This window comes from Triticum dicoccoides, chromosome 6A (genome assembly GCF_002162155.2).
Source record: "Triticum dicoccoides isolate Atlit2015 ecotype Zavitan chromosome 6A, WEW_v2.0, whole genome shotgun sequence".
Lineage (NCBI taxonomy): Eukaryota > Viridiplantae > Streptophyta > Magnoliopsida > Poales > Poaceae > Triticum > Triticum dicoccoides.
In genome coordinates, this window is record NC_041390.1 from 110,826,396 (window position 1) to 110,847,595 (window position 21,200).

Below are 21,200 nucleotides of genomic sequence, written 5' to 3' on the forward strand. Positions count from 1 at the left end.
CCATAGTCAGGAAACCATGACTATCTGTTGATCAACGAGCTAGTCAACTAGAGGCTTACTAGGGACATGTTGGTGTCTATTATTCACACATGTATTACGATTTCCGGATAACACAATTATAGCATGAATAAATACAATTATCATGAACAAGGAAATATAATAATAATGCTTTTATTATTGCCTCTAGGGCATATTTCCAACACCGGCCCCCTCAAATCCAATCTGAGGAGGGGGCGGCGGCCAGGGGGATTGCCTTGCCCCCCAAGGCAAGGGGGTGCCCCCCTTTAGGGTTCCCCCAAACCATAGGCGCATGGGCCCTAGGGGGGAGGCGCCCAGCCCACTAAGGGGCTGGTCCCTCTCCACACACGGCCCATAGGGCCCTCGGGGGCAGGTGGACCCTCCCGGTGGACCCGCGGAACCCCTTCGTTGGTCCCGGTACAATACTGGTAACCCGCCGAATTATTCCGGTGACCGTATGATGACTTCCCATATATAAATCTTTACCTCCGGACCATTCCGGAACTCCTCGTGACGTCCGGGATCTCATCCGGGACTCCTAACAACATTCATTAACCACGTACATCTATTCCCTATAACCCTAGCGTCATCGAACCTTAAGTGTGTAGACCCTACGGGCTCGGGAGTCATGCAGACATGGCCGAGACAACTCTTCGGTGAATAAACAAAAAAGGGATCTGGATACCCATGTTGGCTCCCACATGCTCCACGATGATCTCATCGGATGAACCATGATGTCAAGGATTCAATCAATCCCGTATACAATTCCCTTTGTCTATCGGTACGATACTTGCCCGAGATTCGATCGTCGGTATCCCGATACCTTGTTCAGTCTCGTTACCGGCAAGTCTCTTTACTCGTTCTGTAACACATCATCCCGTGATCAACTCCTTGGTCACATTGTGCACATTATGATGATGTCCTACCAAGTGGGCCCAGAGATACCTCTCCATTACATGGAGTGACAAATCCCAGTCTCGATTCGTGCCAACCCAACAGACACTTTCGGAGATACCCGTAGTGCACCTTTATAGCCACCTAGTTACGTTGTGACGTTTGGCACACCCAAAGCACACCGACGGTATCCGGGAGTTGCACAATCTCATGGTCTAAGGAAATGATACTTGACATTAGAAAAGCTTTAGCATACGAACTACACGATCTTGTGCTAGGCTTAGGATTGGGTCTTGTCCATCACATCATTCTCCTAATGATGTGATCCCATTATCAACAACATCCAATGTCCATGGTCAGGAAACCGTAACCATCTATTGATCAACGAGCTAGTCAACTAGAAGCTTACTAGGGACATGGTGTTGTCTATGTATCCACACATGTATCTGAGTTTCCTATCAATACAATTCTAGCATGGATGATAAACGATTATCATGAACAATGAAATATAATATAATAATAACTAATTTATTATTGCCTCTAGGGCTTATTTCCAACAGTCTCCCACTTGCACTAGAGTCAATAATCTAGTTCACATCGCCATGTGATTAACACTCACAGGTCACATCACCGTGTGACCAACATCCAAAGAGTTTACTAGAGTCAATAATCTAGTTCACATCACTATGTGATTAACACTCAATGAGTTCTGGGTTTGATCATGTTATGCTTGTGAGAGAGGTTGTAGTCAACGGGTCTGCAATATTCAGATCCCTATGTATTTCACAAAACTTTATGTCATATCATAGATGCTGCTACCACGTTTCACTTGGAGTTATTCCAAATTGTTGCTCCATTATACGTATCCGGTATCTCTACTCAGAGCTATCCGGATAGGTGTTAAGCTTGCATCGACGTAACTCTTTACGTCGAACTCTTTATCACCTCCATAACCGAGAAACATTTCCTTATTCCTCTAAGGATAATTTTGACCGCTATCTAGTGATCCACTCCTAGATCACCTTTGCACCCTCTTGCCAGACATGCGGCAAGGCACACATCAGGTGCGGTACTCAGCATGGCATACCGTATAGAGCCTATGACAAAAGCATAGGGGACGACCTTCGTCCTTCCTCTTTCTTCTGCCGTAGTCAATCTTTGAGTCTTACTCAACTTCACACCTTACAACTCAGGTAAGAATCCCTTCTTTGACTGATCTATTTTGAACTCCTTCAAAAACATGTCAAGGTGTGCGTTCTTTGAAAGTATCATCAGGCGTCTTGATCTATCTCTATAGATCTTGATGCCCAATATGTAAGCAGCTTTATTCAGGTCTTCCTTTGAAAATCACTCTTCAAACAACCGTTTATGCTTTCCAGAAATTCTACATTATTTCGAATCAACAATATGTCATCCACATATACTTATCAGAAATGTTGTAGTGCTCCCACTCACTTTCTTGTAAATACAAGTTTCTAGCAAACATTGTATAAACCTAAAGGCTTTGATCACTCCATCAAAGCATATATTTCGACTCCGAGATGCTTGCTCTAGTCCATAGAAGGATTGCTGGAGCCAGCATACCTTTTAGCATCCTTAGGATCAACAAAACTTTGATTGTATCACATACAACTCTTTCTTACGAAAACTAGTAAGAAAACTTGTTTTTGACATCCATCTGTCAGATTTTATAATCGAAAAATACAGCTAATGCTAACATGATTCCGACGAACTTAAGCATCGCTACGGGTGAGAAATTATCATCGTAGTCAACTCCTTGAACTTGTGAAAAGACTCTTTCCTACAAGTCGAGCTTCATAGACGGTAACATTACCATCCACGTCCATCTTCTTCTTAAAGATCCATTTATCTCAATGACTTGGCGATCATTGGGCAAGTCCACCAAAGTCCATGCTTTGTTCTGACATATGGATCCTATCTAGGATTTCATGGCTTCTAACCATTTGTCGGAATACGGGCCCACCATTGCTTCTCCATAGTTCATAGGTTCATTGTTGTCCAACAACATGATATCTAAGACAGGATTACCGTACCACTCAGGAGTAGTACATATCCTTGTCGACCTATGAGGTTCGATAGCAACTTGATCCGAAGCTTCATGATCACTATCATTAACTTCCTCTTCAACAAACGTAGGCGCCACAGAAAACTTCTTTCTGTGTTGCATCACTCTCTGGTTGAAGTAAAGGTTCGACAACCTCATCAAGGTCTATTTTCCTCCCACTCAATTCTTTCGAGAGAAACTCCTTCTCGAGAAAGGACCCGTTCTTAGCGACAAACAATTTGCCCTCGGATCTGAGATAGAAGGTATACCCAACTGTCACCTTTGGGTATCCTATGAAGATGTGTTTGTCCGCTTTTGGGTTCGAGCTTCTCCGGCTAAAGCCTTAAGCATCGCAGCCCAAAACATTAGGAAACAACAACTTTGGTTTCTTGCCAAACCATATTCATACGACGTCGTCTCAACGGACTTAGATGGTGTCCTATCTAAAGTGAATGCAGCTGTCTCTAATGCATAACCTCAAAATAATAGCGGTAGATCGGTAAGAGACATCATAGATCGCACCATATCTCATAAGGTTCGATTATGATGTCCGGATACACCATTACACTGTGGTGTTCCAGGTGGCTTCAACTGCGAAACAATTCCACAATGTCTTAAGTGATTGCCAAACTCATAACTCAGAAAATCCCCCTTTGATCAGATCGTAGGAACATGATCTTCTTGTTATGATGATTCTTAACTTCACTCTGAAATCGCTTGAACTTTTCAAACGTTTCAGACTTGTGCTTCATTACGTAAATATACCTATATTTACTCAAATCGTCAGTGAAGATGAGAAAATAGCGATATCCACCGCACGCTTCAATTCTCATTGGATCACACGCATCAGCATGTATGATTTCCAACAAGTCACTTGCCCGTTTCATTGTACCTGAAAACGGGGTCTTAGTCATCCTGCCCATGAGGCATGGCTCGCATGTGTCAAGCGATTCAAAATCAAGTGACTCCAAACATCCATCGACATGGAGTTTCTTCATGCATCTTACGCCAATATGACCTAAGTGGCAGTGCCACAAGAAAGTGGTACTATCATTATTAACTCTACATCTTTTGGCGTGAACATGCGTATTACCACGACCGAGATTCAATGAACCATTCACATAGGGTGCATGACCATGAAAGGTATTATTCATGTAAACAGAATAACCATTATTCTCTAACTTAAATGAATAACTGTATTGCAATGAACATGATCTAATCATATTCATGCTCAACATAGACACCTGATAACATTTATCTAGGTTCAATACTAATCCCGAAGGCAGATGGAGCGTGCGATGGTGATCTCATCAACTTTGGAAACACTTCCAACACACATCGTCACCTCGCCCTTAGCCAGTCTCCGTTTAGTCCGTAGCTTTTGCTTCAAGTCACCAATAATAGCAACTGAACCGGTATCCAATACCCAGGTGCTACCAGGAGTACTAGTGAGGTACACATTAATAACACGTATATACTTTGTTGAAGTTGCCGGCCTTCTTATCTACCATGCATTTGGGGTAATTCCGCTACCAGTGACCGTTCTCCTTACAATAGAAGCACTTAGTCTCGGGTTTGGGTTCAACCTTGGGTTCCTTCACTGGAGCGGCAACTGGTTTGCCATCCATGAAGTTTCCCTTCTAGTCCTTGCCCTTCTTGAAATCAGTGGTCTTGTTACACCATCAACACTTGATGCTCCTTCTTGATTTCTACCTTTTGCGGTCTTAAGCACCGCGAACAGCTCCGGGATTAACTCCATCCCTTGCATGTCATAGTTCATCATGAAGATCTAGTAGCTGAGTGATAGTGGCTAGAGAACTCTATCAATCACTATCTTATCTGGAAGTTTAATTCCCACTTGATTTAAGTGATTGTAGCACCCAGACATTCTGAGCACATGCTCACTAGCTGAGCTATTCTCCTCCATCTTGTTGGCAAAAGAACTTGTCAGAGGTCTCATACCTCTCAACACGGGCATGAGCCTGAAATCCCAATTTCAGCTCTTGGAACATCTCATATGTCTTATGGCGTTCAAAACGTCATTGGAATCCCGATTCTAAGCCGTAAAGTATGGTGCACTAAACTATCAAGTAGTCATCAGGATGTGTCTGTCAGGTGTTCACAACATCCACAGACGACGTTGTAGGGGTTTGCACATCGAGCGGTGCATCAAAGACGTAAGCCTTCTGTGTAGTAGTGAGGACACTCCTCGGACTATGGACCCAGTCCGCATCATTTCTTACAATATCTTTCAACTTAGTCTTTCTCTAGGAACGTATTGAAACAGGGAGCTACAACGTGAGCTATTTATCTACAACATATTTGCAAAGACAATTTAGACTATGTTCATGATAATTAAGTCCATCTAATCAAATTATTTAATGAACTCCCACTCAGATAGACATCCCTCTAGTCATCTAAGTAATACATGATCCGAGTCAACTAGGCCGTGTCCGATCATCACGTGAGACGGACTAGTCATCATCGGTGAACATCTTCATGTTGATCGTATCTTCTATACGACTCATGTTTGACCTTTCGGTCTTCCGTGTTCCGAGGCCATGTCTGTACATGCTAGGCTCGTCAAGTCAACCGAAGTGTATTGCGTGTGTAAATATGGCTTACACCCGTTCTATTTGAACGTTAGAATCTATCACACCCGATCATCACGTGGTGCTTCGAAACAAAGAACCTTCACAACGGTGCACAGTTAGGGGGAACACTTTCTTGAAATTATTGCGAGGGATCATCTTATTTAAGCTACCATTGTTCTAAGCAAATAAGATGTAAAACATGATAAACATCACATGTAATCAAATAGTGACATGATATGGCCAATATCATTTTGCTCCTTTCGATCTCCATCTTCGGGGCGCCATGATCATCATCATCACCGGGATGACACCATGATCTCCATCATCGTGTCTTCATGAAGTCGTCTCGTCAACTATTACTTCTACTACTATGGCTAACGGTTTAGCAATAAAGTAAAGTAATTACATGACGTTTAAGTTGACACGCATGTCATAAATAAATTAAGACAACTCCTATGGCTCCTGCCGGTTGTCATACTCATCGACATGCAAGTCGTGATTCCTATTACAAGAACATGATCAATCTCATACATCACATATATCATTCATCACATCCTTTTGGCCATATCACATCACAAGGCATATGCTGCAAAAACAAGTTAGACGTCCTCTAATTGTTGTTGCAAATTTTTACGTGGCTGCTATAGGTTTCTAGCAAGAACGTTTCTTACCTACGTCAAAACCACAATGTGATATGCCAATTTCTATTTACCCTTCATAAGGACCCTTTTCATCGAATCCGATCCGACTAAAGTGGGAGAAACAGACACCCACTAGCCACCTTATGCAACTAGTGCATGTCAGTCGGTGGAACCTGTCTCACGTAAGAGTACGTGTAAGGTCGGTCCGGGCCGCTTCATCCCACGATGCCGCCGAATCAAGATAAGACTAGTAACGGCAAGTAAATTGACAAAATCGACGCCCACAACAACTTGTGTTCTACTCGTGCATAGAAACTACGCATAGACCTGGCTCATGATGCCACTGTTGGGGATTGTAGCAGAAATTTAAAATTTTCTACGCATCACCAAGATCAATCTATGGAGTAATCTAGCAATGAGGGGAAGGGGAGTGCATCTACATACCCTTGTAGATTGCTAAGCGGAAGCATTGCAAGAACGCGGATGAAGGAGTCGTACTCGCAGCGATTCAGATCGTGATTGATTCTGATCTAAGCGTCGAACAACGGCGCCTCCGCGTTCAACACACGTGCAGCCCGGTGACGTCTCCCACGCCTTGATCCAGCAAGGGGAGAAGGAGAGGTTGGGGAAGACTCCATCCAGCAGCAGCACGACGGCGTGGCGGTGAAGAAGGGGCATGGCAATCCTGCAGGGCTTCGCCAAGCACCGCGGGAGAGGAGGAAGACTTGGGAAAGGGGGAGGGCTGCGCCAGAACTTGGGTGCAGCTGCCTCCTAACCCCCACATATATATAGGGGCAAGGGAGAGGGGTCCGGCGCCCTCAGATCCAATCTGAGGAGGGGCGGCGGCCAGGGGGGTTGCCTTGCCCTCCAAGGCAAGGGGGGCGCCGCCCTTTAGGGTTCCCCCAAAACCTAGGCGCATGGGCCCTAGGGGGGAGGCGCCCAGCCCACTAAGGGGCTGGTCCCTCTCCACACACAGCCCATAGGGCCCTCCGGGGCAGGTGGACCCTCCCGGTGGACCCCCAGAACCCCTTCGGTGGTCCCGGTACAATACCGGTAACCCCCTGAATTATTTCGGTGACCATATGATGACTTATATATAAATCTTTACCTCCGGACCATTCCGGAACTCCTCGTGACGTCCGGGATCTCATCCGGGACTCCGAACAACATTCGGTAACCACATACATCTATTCCCTATAACCCTAGCGTCATCGAACCTTAAGTGTGTAGACCCTACGGGCTCAGGAGTCATGCAGACATGGCCGAGACAACTCTCCGGTCAATAACCAATAGAGGGATCTGGATACCCATGTTGGCTCCCACATGCTCCACGATGATCTCATCGGATGAACCACGATGTCAAGGATTCAATCAATCCCGTATACAATTCCCTTTGTCTATCGGTACGATACTTGCCCGAGATTCGATCGTCGGTATCCCGATACCTTGTTCAATCTCGTTACCGGCAAGTCTCTTTACTCGTTCTGTAACACATCATCCCGTGATCAACTTCTTGGTCACATTGTGCACATTATGATGATGTCCTACCGAGTGGGCCCAGAGATACCTCTCCGTTACACAGAGTGACAAATCCCAGTCTCGATTCATGCCAACCCAACAGACACTTTCGGAGATACCCGTAGTGCACCTTTATAGCCACCCAGTTACATTGTAACGTTTGGCACACCCAAGGCACTCCTACGGTATCCGGGAGTTGCACAATCTCATGGTCTAAGGAAATGATACTTGACATTAGAAAAGCTTTAGCATACGAACTACACGATCTTGTGCTAGGCTTAGGATTGGGTCTTGTCCATCACATCATTCTCCTAATGATGTGATCCCGTTATCAACGACATCCAATGTCCATGGTCAGGAAACCGTAACCATCTATTGATCAACGAGCTAGTCAACTAGAGGCTTACTAGGGACATGGTGTTGTCTATGTATCCACACATGTATCTGAGTTTTCTATCAATACCATTCTAGCATGGATAATAAACGATTATCATGAACAATGAAATATAATATAATAATAACTAATTTATTATTGCCTCTAGGGCATATTTCCAACACATAGGTCAATAACTGATTTTTTGACATGGTCTTATAAGGTCAAGAAACATTAAAATCAACCAGGAGAATTAGATGGTGCCACATGCATGGCAGTTATTTGGCATCACGAAGGTGTTTAAACATTCGACATATTAAATATCGTATGATTTTCCCAAAAGATTTTTTGTTGTTGCTCTAATTCTTGATTTTATCATGTAGGTGTGATTTAATAATTTTCATACAAATTTCCCAAGGGAATTGGAGTAAAGTTATTTCGTATAGCTATGTAAATCTATGAACTATATAGAATTCTTGTCAATTTATATATGGTAAGGTCATGCTAGTTCCAATACAAAAAACTTAAGTTGTTGAAGTGTTTTTGTTTCCTGTGATTTTTGTATGTTGTGAATGAATGAATATGCCATGTCTTGGAAATTTATGTTCCCAGTACTTGTCCTGTGGTCAAATAGCGCTCATGACTATTGTTCCCAATGCCTTACTACAAGCCCGACTTTCAATAGAAGCGAGCAACGCAAACAGAAGGCAATACATTTTCTTCGGCTTGTACTTGATGAGCAGCTCATTTTGGAAAGATTAGCATGTCTCAACAACATCTCTTTTTTGCATTCCAGCGAATAAATATGTCAGAAAAAAATTCAATAAGGTACTGGCAATGTAGTCCTAATGATGTGGTTTAAGTTTGATTGATCCATGCTAGTTGATTTGAAACAAATTAGATCACCACACGTGTCCCATGAACTACCAGGATGCGGTGTCCATGAGGCGAGAATGTGATGACAATGGGGATCTAGAGGAGAGATATGGAGACTTGTTGTGATTTTGCAAGGATAGAACATGGGCTATAGGTAAATAAACGAGTGAGTTGATCATGTCCCTTAGATGTAGATCCAAATGCCACCCAATCCATGAGCAGCGTATTATCAGAAGGACCATATCACTAGATATTTCCCCGTGTAAATTACTCCCTCTGTTCCTTTATATAAGGAGTATTTTTTGGGTGCGGTGACCAAGGCACATAATCGAGGAGAATTTTTGACGAAAATACCCTTGACAAATTAGGTAGTTAGCGGCAACTAAATAACCAATGGAGTATGTGCAAATTTTATCATTCATTCTTTCTTTTTTTCACTTTCTTTCTTCTTATGGAGTGGTACCAATGCCACTATACTTCATTTCTTCTTAGAAAATGTCTTTTTTGTGTGAGTTTGTAAGTAAGTATACTTGCAAGTACGATACACCTGAAGAAAATATGCCCTAGAGGTAATAATAAAGTTGTTATTTATATCTTTATATCATGATAAATGTTTATTATTCATGCTAGAATTGTATTAATCAAAAACTTAGTACATCTGTGCATACATAGACAAACAGAGTGTCACTAGCATGCCTCTACTTGACTAGCTCGTTGAATCAAAGATGGTTAAGTTTCCTAGCCATAGACATGAGTTGTCATTTGATTAACGGGATCACATCATTAGAGAATGATGTGATTGACTTGACCCATTCCGTTAGCTTAGCACTTGATCATTTAGTATATTGCTATTGCTTTCTTCATGACTTATATGTGTTCCTATGACTATGAGATTATGCAACTCCCGAATACCGGAGGAACACTTTGTGTGCTACCAAATGTCACAACGTAACTGGGGGATTATAAAGATACTCTACAGGTGTCTCCGATGGTACTTGTTGAGTTGGCATAGATCGAGATTAGGATTTGTCACTCCGATTGTCGGAGAGGTATCTCTGGGCCCTCTCGGTAATGCACATTATTATAAGCCTTGCAAGCAATGTAACTAATGAGTTAGTTGCGGGATGATGCATTACGGAACGAGTAAAGAGACTTGCCCGTAACGAGATTGAACTAGGCATTGAGATACCGACGATCGAATCTCGGGCAAGTAACATATCGATGACAAAGGGAACAACGTATATTGTTATGCGGTTTGACCGATAAAGATCTTCGTAGAATATGTAGGAACCAATATGAGCATCCAGATTCCGATATTGGTTATCGACCGGAGATGAGTCTCGGTCATGTCTACATAGTTCTCGAACCCGTAGGGTCCGCACGCTTAACGTTCCGTGACGATTTGTATTATGAGTTATGTAATTTGATGACCAAAGTTTGTTCGGAGTCCCGGATGAGATCGGGGACATGACGAGGAGTCTCGAAATGGTCGAGGCGTAAAGATCGACATATTGGAAGGCTATATTCGGACATCGGAAAGGTTCCGAGTGATTCGGGTATTTTTCAGAGTACCGGAGAGTTGCGTGAATACGTATTGGGCCTTAATGGGCCATACGGGAAAGGAGAGAAAGGCCTCAAGGATGGCCGCGCCCCTTCCCCATGGATTGGTCTGAATTAGACTAGGGAAAGGGGGGCGCCCTTTCCTTCCTTCTCCTTCTCCCTTCCCTTTTTCCTATTCCATGTGGGAGGTGGAATCCTACTAGGACTAGGGAGTCCTAGTACGACTCTACACTTTGGGCGCGCCCTATGAGGGCCGGCCTCCTCCTCCCTCCATCTTTTATATACGTGGCCAGGGGGCACCCCATAGACACACAAGTTGATCATTGATCTCTTAGCCGTGTGCGGTGCCTCCCTCCACCATAATCCACCTCGGTCATATCGTAGCGGTGCTTAGGCGAAGCCCTGTTCCGGTAGCATCATCATCACCGTCATCACGCCGTCGTGCTGACGAAGCTCTCCCTCGACACTCTGTTGGATCGTGAGTTCGTGGGACGTCACCGAGCCGAACGTGTGCAGATCGCGGAGGTGTCGTACTTTCGGTACTAGGATCGGTTGATCGTGAAGACGTACGACTACATCAACCGTGTTGTCATAATGCTTCCGCTTACGGTCTACGAGGGTACGTAGACAATACTCTTCCCTCTCGTTGCTATGCATCATCATGATCTTGCGTGTGTGTAGGATTCTTTTTGAAATTACTGCGTTAACCCAACAACACCATGTGTGTAAATTATAGTAGAGAGCAAAAATTGCACTGCATAAACTTATTATTTGCATATTACAAAATGTGCAATTTTAGGGCAAACTTATGCAAGTCTTTTTTGTTTTCTTTTTTTAAGGTTTTCATTCTTCCGTAAAAAACTTCATTTTTTATTTTGATTTTTAATTTCCTTTCTTCTTAAAGGGTTTCATACTTCCATAGAAAACTTTTTTTTTATTTTCTTTCTTCTTAAAATGTGTCATTCTTCCCTATAGAACTTCGTTATTTTATTTTTATTTTGTTTCTTTTTAAAGGGTTTCATTCTTCCCTAAAAAATTTCATTATTATTTTTTCTTCTTAAAGGGTTTCATTCTTTCCTAGAAAACTTCATTATTTTACTTTCATTTTAATTTTTTCAATTTCTTTATTTAAGGGTAATACCAATATTGTTCCACTATTATACGGTTATTCATGCATATTATAAAAAGTGCAATTTATGCGCAAAATGTGTGCCAATTTTATTATTATTATTTTCATCTTCTTCTTCTTAAAGGGTAATACCAATGCCAGTAATTAATTACTCCCTCCGTCCCATAATGTAAGACTTCATTATGGGACGGAGGGAGTATTTATTAGAAGACTTCATTTAAAAAAAATCCGTGTGTAGTACACAAGCACATACTATACAAAACGTTTGTAAATTATACTAGGTTGTGAAAATTGTACTATTATATGTTTATTGTTTGTGTATTACAAAAAGTGCAAATTGAGTGTAAAGTTGTTTGCAAGTTTTTTGTCTTTCTATAAAGGGCAATACCAATGGTACAAATACATTTTTCTTAGAAAACTTTGTCATTTTATTTTTTATGTCCATACAATCACTAAAGACTTGTACAAATATGTGTGTGCTTTATGCAAAAAAAAAAAATCCATCAAACTAGAAAGTTCAACTGGAATGTTGATGTTAGTCCCCTCAAAAAAAAGAGAAAAGAATGATGATGTTAATGTGACCCATCCATTCATACATGCATGACACGTCGAACATTGCATGCACACATGCATGCATGTACCCAGCCAGGCATAGCGTGGCCACACGGATAGTCTTCGCCGTCGAAGCTCGGCCCTTCTGCCTGCCCGTCGCCGCCGGTCACCAGACTCACCACAGCTCCTGCGGCAAGTGGCTCGTCTTCGAGCGTGACGACGGCGCATACTCGCTGCTGGACCCGTTCTCCGACGCCACGGCACCCGTGGCGCTACTCCCCAGCCTGTCCAGCGTGTGTGTCCGTCACGAGCCCATCGTGGCCGTGGCCGAGCGGGAGTTGCTGGAGTGCAGGTATTCGTTGACCCCGCGTGAGAGAGACGCCGAGCCACAGACAGCGGTGTCCTTACTCAAGCTCGTGGTCTGCTCGGCCCGCCTGGTCGCCGCGGTCGTTGGCCAAGGGCGGCACGGCAAGCTCGCGCTGTGCCGGCTGGGCGCTCCTGCGTGGTCGCTGAGCGGCCGAGACCAATGGAGGCGGCTCAAAAGACATGGCCTTCTACAGGCGCAAGCTGTACGCCGTCGACCAGAACGAAGACCTGCTCGCGGACACCGTCGCTGACGACGGCAGCGACGACGAGCTTCCGACCATCTCTCGGCTTGACCGCGCCATAAAGGGCCGTCCCCCGCCGTCGAGCCAGTTTCGCCGCGCCACGCTGCACTACCTCGTCGAGTCCGGCGACGGCGCGCTGCTGATGGTCCGCAGAGAGATCTCCCGCGTACGCATGCAGCGGGCTGCGCCGGTCACGCCGGAAGGCGCAATGGACGAGGACATCACCGTGTTCAGGGCTGACTTCGGCAGGTCGAGGTGGAAGGAGGAGAGGGGCGCCCTCGGCGGCGACCAAGCTCTGTTCGTCGGGCGGTGGTGCTCCAGGGCCGTGCGCGTGCCGGACGAGCGCATGAAGGAGTGGGCGGACCGCATCTTCTTCCTGCAAGACGGCACAGGCGAGGAGTGGCACGTCAGGCGGTTGCGCTATTCTGTGAGCGTCTACATGGTGAAAGGAGGCAACTTCAGTTGGTCCGACCTCCGCGGCCAGAGGGAGGGCGGAGCCGCTCCTGCCGGTGATGGCGTCGCCGAACGGGGACTGTTAGACATGTGGTTTGGTGGAAACTGGCTCAACGCATCTGGTGCGTGGCCTATCATTTTATATAGGGTATCAAGAGATACAATACAGATACAAATACAGTTGTGATACAATATACAGTCTAACACCCTTCCTCAATCTTAACTGTGGCCTGAGGTATTCAGTAAGTTAAGATTGCGTCTACAGCCTATGAACAAAGGAAGAGACAACGGTTTGGTGAAGATATCAGCAAGTTGATCCTTGGAGGAGATGAACTTGATCTGCAGGAACTTCTGTGCAACACGTTCTCTCACAAAATGATAATCAACTTCGATGTGTTTCGTTCGGGCATGAAATACCGGATTCGATGAAAGATATGTGGCACCGATGTTGTCACACCAAAGGACAGGAGGCTGACTGTGAGAGATTTTCAATTCTCGAAGAAGAGACTGGACCCAAATAAGCTCAGCAATGGCATCAGCAACCGCCTTGTACTCAGCTTCAGTGCTACTCCGAGAAACTGTGGCCTGTTTCCGAGCACTCCAGGCGATCAGATTAGGACCAAAGAATACTGCATATACCCCCGTGGATCGCCTGTCATCTGGGTTACCAGCCCAGTCCGCATCACTGAAGGCCGAGAGCACACTAGAAGGCGCCGGCCGGAGATGAAGTCCATAAGAGGCAGTGGAGCGAACGTAACGCAGAATACGTTTGACGGCAGTCAAGTGAGGCTCTCGAGGGGCATGAAGATACTGACAAACACGATTAACTGCATAGGAAATATCAGGCCGTGTGATGGTGAGGTACTGAAGAGCCCCAACAAGGCTTCTGTACTCGGTAGCATCATCAGCAGAGAGGAGAGTCCCATCAGTAGCAGAAATAATCACAATGGAGGACATGGGAGTAGTAGCAGCTTTGCACTCCAACATGCCAGCACGCCGCAGGAGATCCTGAGAGTACTTCTGCTGAGAAAGAGCAAGACCATCATGTGGATACGTGACCTCCAGACCAAGAAAGTAATGAAGTTTGCCCAGATCCTTGACAGCAAAATCCGAACTGAGAGCCAGAACCAAACGATCAGTCGCCGCAACAGAGGAGCTGACAAGGATGATATCATCAACATAGACCAGAATGTACATGGTGACTTCCGGTCGCTGAAGAATAAACAGTGAAGTATCAGTAGTGGAGGGCACAAACCCATGAGCACGAAGCGCAGAGCCCAGCCGTGCATGCCAAGCACGAGGAGCCTGTTTGAGACCATAGAGCGCCTTTACCAGATGACAGAGATGCTGGGGACGATCAGGGTCAACATACCCAGGGGGCTGACGCATGTAGACCTCCTCCTGAAGAACCCCATGAAGGAAGGCATTCTGAACATCCAATTGACGAAGGGGCCAACCTCGTGTAACAGCAAGTGACAGGAGCAGTCGAATAGTGGTTGGCTTAACAATAGGACTGAAGGTATCCTCGTAGTCAAGACCATACCGTTGCTTGAAGCCCTTAGCAACCAACCGAGCTTTGTACCGCTCAATAGAACCATCTGCATGTTGTTTGACCTTGAAGACCCATTTGGAGTCAATGACGTTGATACCTGAACGGGGAGAGACCAGCTGCCAGGTGCCATTCTGACGAAGAGCCTGAATCTCAAGGTCCATAGCAGCACACCAGTGAGGAATACTCATCGTTGCTTGATAGTGTCGAGGTTCCGCAGTAGGATCGGACTGCGCTTGAGCCAAGCAGGCAGCAATCCATGCAACAGTGCCATCAGTGTATTTCTTGGGCCGATGAATACCGCTCCGGCTACATGTATGCGGTCGAAGGACCACAGGAGCTGGAGGCGGGTCAGCCGGTACCTCGTCAGGAGAGGCAGGAGACGGGCTCCCGAGCAGCGAGGCCGCAGGCGAGATAGGCACAAGCAAGGCCGGCCCAGGGGAGGAAGCTGACGCGGGCAAGGCGGGCCCGGGCGAGGCGGGCTCAGGCGAGGCCGGCCCAGGTGAGGTAGGCGAGGGCGTCGCGGGTGGTGAAGACCGCGCAAGCGAGGCGGGAGGCAGTGGAGGCCCACTGCCAGGCTACCGCTTGGGCAACAGAGCACCTGGGCCAGGCGAAGCCGAGGAGGCGGCCTCGAGGTGCTCGCCCGCTGCATGTCGCATGCAGCGATCGACGTCGCCGTCACCAGAAGCAGGTGCGGGCGACTCCGGTTCGTCAAGGAGCTCGAGGCGAGTGCCACATCTGGTACCTGCACCGTGGTTAGGCAATAATACAGGCGAATATGCAACATCCTCAAGTTGACCAGGCGAAACAAAGGAGCTAGTAGTGGATGATGACAACGATGGGGAAGATGGCAGATTCGAAAAAGGAAACAGACTTTCGTCGAATACGACATCACGAGAAATATAGACTCTATTTGTTGGAATATGGAGACATTTGTAGCCTTTGTGGAGAGCAGTATACCCAAGGAAGACGCACTTTTTAGAGCGAAACTCAAGCTTGCGACTGTTATAGGGCCGAAGGTGCGGCCAACAAGCACATCCAAAAACCTTGAGGAAAGTATAGTCAGGGAGTTCATTAAACAGTAGTTCAAGCGGTGTCTTCATTTTTAATACTCGAGTAGGAGTTCGATTGATCAAGAAGCAAACAGTGGTAAAAGCATCACTCCAAAACCGAAAGGGCACGGAGGCATGAGCAAGAAGTGTAAGACCAGCTTCAACTATGTGGCGGTGCTTGCGCTCAACGGCACCGTTCTGCTGATGTGTATGTGGGCATGAAACACGATGAGATATCCCAAGCTTATTAAAGAAAGAATTGAGGTTGCGGTATTCGCCCCCTCAATCTGACTGAACATGAATGATCTTATGCTGAAGGAGTCTCTCAACATGCAATTGAAATTGTAAAAACACACGAAACACATCAGCTTTGCTTTTTAAGAGATAAAGCCAGGTAAAGCGACTGTAGGCATCAATGAAGCTGACATAATATTTATGACCACTGACAGAGGTTTGGGCAGGGCCCCATACATCTGAAAACACAAGCTCTAATGGAGTAGTAACAACTCGAGATGAAGACACAAACGGTAACTCATGACTCTTTCCTTGTTGACATGCATCACAAATTGCTAAAGCTTTATTACTAGATGACGTAGGGAGCTCATGTCGATGCAAAACATGGCTAACTATGGGAGACGCTGGATGACCAAGCCGGGCATGCCACTGGGATACCGACATGCGAACAGCGCTGAAGACCTCCGGAAGGGATGGCGCCTCCAACGCATACAGGCCCTGATGGATGCGACCTCTAAGCAAAACCTCCCGTGTGGCTCGATCCTTGACCAAGAGATGAAATGGGTGAAATTCACAGAACACATCATTATCATAAGTAAACTTACGAACAGATAGTAATGGACATGGGACGTGAAGGACATTACGAAGGCGAAGGTGACGAGAGGAACTAGACAGAAGGGAGGCCTGACCAACATGAGTAATGGGCATACCTAAACCATCAGCGATGCGGACCTTGTCACAGCCGCGGTAGGGCTCCAGCGCCTGGAGTCGAGCAGCCTCATTGGTCAAGTGCTCCGTGGCACCCGTGTCGAGATACCAGGCAGGATCGATCTGATACGACGGTGTGTACCCGCCTGCACTGGGGTGGGTGCCGCCAGGATGGACGGAGGAACTCTGTTCGACGATGGCAGCTTGCTTCTCGTTGCCGCGCCCGTCATTGCCGATGCCAAGAAAATCCCTCTTGAAGCGACGATGGCAGCGAGAGGCATAGTGCCCGTGGATGCCACACAGCTGGCAGTCGATGTTGGGGCGGCCGCGGCGATCGATGGCCACAGGAGGGCCACAGGATGGCGGTGATGTAGGGGGCTGGCGGCCACCACCTCCCATGGGTTGGACAGTAGGAGGACGAGGTGGACGATGACCACCAGCACCGCGGTAGGCGGCATGGGCCTGAGGATCATTCAGCTGCATCGCGGTATGACGGGCATCAATGCGTTGCTCGGTGGAGAGAAGGCGCGCATACAAGTCCCGGGGAGACAGGGGCGTTTCACGACCCCGCACCGCCTCAACGAGATTGTCGTAGTCCTGATCGAGACCCTGAAGAACGAAGTCAGTGAACTCCGTATCACGAAGCGGCTCCCAGATAGCAGACAGGGTGTCGGCGATCGTCTTGATCTTGTTGTAGTAGACGTGCGCAGAGGAGTCAAGCTTCTTGCACTCGAGAAGTTGTTGACGAAGAGCCGACGCGCGAGCCGAGGAGTTGGCCGAGAAGCTATCAGCCATCGTCGCCCAGACGTCGAGGGACGTGGCGGCGAACACCACCAGCCCAGCAACTCGTTCCGTGAGGGAGGACTGGAGCGCGGACAGGATGGCCTGGTCCTGTGCGACCCAGGTGCGGTGCGCCGGGTTTTCGGCCAAGACCCGGGCGCCGGTGGCCATGACCGCAGGGACGAGGAGGGGCGGACACGGGTGGCTCCCGTCGACGTAGCCTTCGAGATGACGGCTGCGAAGAAGCGGTAGGATCTGCGCCCGCCAATACAGGTAATTGTCCTGCGTGAGGCGCATCGTGATGAGGTGCGTGAGCTGATAGGGGCCAGTGCCCGGGCCGTCGGCGACCGGAGATCCAGCAGGGGCGACGACGTCTGCCGCGGTGGAGATGATGGGTGGCGGCACGGCCTCGGGCGCCGATGGGGCCGGGGGCGGCATCGTGCTGAACGGCACCAGCGGCGCCGATGCATGGGACGGCAGCGGAGGGATGAACCCTGGAGCAAACTGCGACGAGCCGAGGTACAGAGGGCGCGAGGTGGTGGACGCGGCCATCTGGCTCGTGGTGCTGGCGGCGAGGATCGCCGCGAGCTGGGGCGGGATGAAGGGCGCCACTGCGGGTGGTGGTGCGGAGGCGGGCAGGGCAGCGGAAGAGGCCGAGGAAGCGCCAGAGGAACTCATGGCAATGGCGATCTTGGCGGCGGCGCAGCAATCCGAGGAGGCGGCGGCGGCGGCCAAGGACAGAGGGCGGCGGCTAGGGTTTTAGAAAACCTAGTCTGATACTATGTTAGACTTGTGGTTTGGTGGAAACTGGCTCAACGCATCTGGTGCGTGGCCTATCACTTTATATAGGGTACCAAGAGGTACAATACAGGTACAAATACAGTTGTGGTACAATATACAGTCTAACAGGGACGACTTGCCGGCCATATGGCTTTTCCCTCAAGATCGGCAACAACTGCATGTACAGCAGCAACTGCATATATGACTCCAAAGAGTTGAAATTTGAAAACGACTTAACGTACTACTGATTTTGTCAGTTGCTGCAGCCATCTTCTGAAGTTCATCTAGACTTAATGCCAGGGCAATGTATAAACCAAAATATAGCAGAGTCCATTTTTCCAAGAATTCCTTTTCAGTGATGGGTTGCACATTATGGTTCAGAAGCTTGAATGGGCCACAAATCGCTGCAGTGCCTACTGATAACTGATGGTTCTTGCTTCACACGGTACTTCTATTCTCCAGCTCTGGAAAAGCTTTGTCAGGGAAGATAATGTACATGAGAAATTCAATAACAGATACATGCACGAGTAGAAGGAGATGATAGCTTCCTTTTATGCACAGATAGAACTTTCAAGATACGCCTGCTTCCATTTGTAAAATGGGGAGATTTCTAGTAGTTAATAAATGGACAATAATTCTGAGCTCAATGAGGAGGGCATTCACTGGCCTATAACTACAAGGCATAAGGCTTCCATATCAGATATGATTTTCATGAAGTGTGCAGACTACGATCTTTTTCAATCTGTGAAGGGAAAAGAAGCTACATAAGCAACAACATAATTCACCTGTATATCTCTCTCTTATTTCATGGCTTTTAATCCTCATGTTCTTCCTAAGCTATTCCAAAATCTCTGTCCTTGAACATTGAGGTACGCATCAGGCAAAGGAGGCTCCTAATCGACTACAATTCCTGATATTAGCAAATTCCAACCTAGCATTCAACTAAATACGTAGCAGCTTACTTTCTAACGCTTTGTAAATTCAAATTTTAACCTTGTTTTGCTTGGGGTGCGCCTGCCTGGGCTGTAGTGCAACACCTAAGGGCCCCAATGGTAAGCCATTGTCCTGGACCCTCCCCCATAAAAAAATAAATTTAATATCGTTTGGGCATTTGGCCCACATATCAGATATTAAACTGATAAGAACAGATACTACACTTGATCTTAGCCAAAAGGCGGAGAAAGATATGAGTTCTTCTGCTGCCCTGCCCCTTCTTTTATAGCTACCTTGCGGTGCCTTACGGTAGCAGACCGGAAAGTGGTTTAATGTAGTGCCATTTCTCTGGGTGATTGCGGCAGTCTTTCTTCTCTTAAAAGAGATATTCATTCTTACTGTACTTTATTCTGTAGTTACAGTAAGTAGGGTTACAGTAAGCAGAGATATTTATTCTTCTACATTACCGACACATTAGTCTTGTTCTTGTGCACTTACAAAAAGGTAAACGAGTTTATCTGAACAAGTTCCTGAAGTTGGGCAGCAACAGACACTACTCAACAGACACATCACATGGATAATGGAAGCGATTGAAAAAACAAATGCTGCTGGGATTCCTTGACTTGCTTGTTTAGGGGGCAATTAACCACTAGAAAAAAGGGCGAGGGTTAAACATCAATGTTTATTAATCTTAGCTTTGTTTAGGTGGTGTTTGCATTTTCCCATAGCTGCTGCAACGAGTTCCAAATAAATAGGGTCATACACACCAGCAATCAACGTGTCATTACCCTTGCAAACTGTGGCAACTTGTAGAGGCCCTTCAAAAGAAATTCAAATATTTAAACTTAAACGAAGGACTTAAAACATTTTAACCTTGTTTTGATTGGGGTGCACCTACCTGAGCTGTAGTGCAACACCAAGAAGACACTTGAGAACCCCAATAGCAAGCCATTGTGATGGTCCTTTCCCATAAAAAATAAATTTAATATCATTATGAGCACATGGCCCACATATCAGATATTAAATTGATAAAAACAGATACTATATTGATCTTAGCCAAAAGGCCAAGAAAGGTATGAGTTGCAATGATGCCCTGCATCTCGTTTTATAGCTTCCTCAACCGCCTCTCAACTCTCCGCAAGCGATGTGGAGCAAGCAGCCGCAAGCAACCTTTTTTTTTAGAATAGCCGCAAGCAATCTGTCGCCTCTCGTTTGGGCATGAACAGGCCCAGTAAGAACACAGCAGCACGCTTCCACGGCCTAATGCCCTGGCTGGCTTTTTCCAGTTCGTTTTGCTCGTTCCCCTAAAAAAAAGCTCGTTTTGCTCGGTTTTTTTTTCGCGGGGTAGCTCGTTCTGCTCGTTGTCTGACCGGCGATCTCAAAGGTGTCTGTGCGAGGCCAAAACTACAGCACACAAGGGACTTTTTTGGAATCAAATATAACGAAAAAAGATTTCCCCCCGTTTTGTATTACAAAGCAACCAACCGATACAACCGACGATAGGGGCTGGGGCGGAAGCAGCACAAACACGCCCAAAAGAAAGAAAAGAGAAAAAAGAAAAGAAACAAATGCCGATAACGGTGGATCGACAAAAACGACGAAGCCTCATGACCGCTGCGTCCACCGGAGATCACCCACCAAGCTCCGAAACTTCGAAGTGCCGGTACCCAACAACACCTCCAAGAAGGGACGCGACGATGACGACGCTGCTGCCAAGGGTTTCCCCCGGTACACGGCGAGGAGAGAGGAAGGGTAGCCCCGACGCCCTCCAAGAAGGTCCGGCGGCACCCTCAGACGCCACCGCGTCGGTGTCAGCCAAGCCAACAAAGATTTCTCCCGATCCCAGCCTCTACCTCAGGCACTCCGGAGCTCGCCACCAGACC

General features: G+C 46.8%; 1 non-coding gene and 2 pseudogenes across 1 annotated transcript; 1 reads left to right on the forward strand and 2 right to left on the reverse strand.

The window, feature by feature from the left end:
* The first annotated feature begins 12,303 nt into the window (after positions 1-12,303).
* LOC119315732 lies at positions 12,304-13,468 on the forward strand (annotated as a pseudogene).
* A 5,919-nt stretch (positions 13,469-19,387) lies between these two features.
* Positions 19,388-19,572, reverse strand: LOC119319680 (annotated as a pseudogene).
* A 628-nt stretch (positions 19,573-20,200) lies between these two features.
* Positions 20,201-20,394, reverse strand: LOC119319677. The gene has a single exon (XR_005154559.1). It is a non-coding gene; the product is annotated as a U2 spliceosomal RNA (small nuclear RNA).
* Between the last annotated feature and the right edge of the window lie 806 nt (positions 20,395-21,200).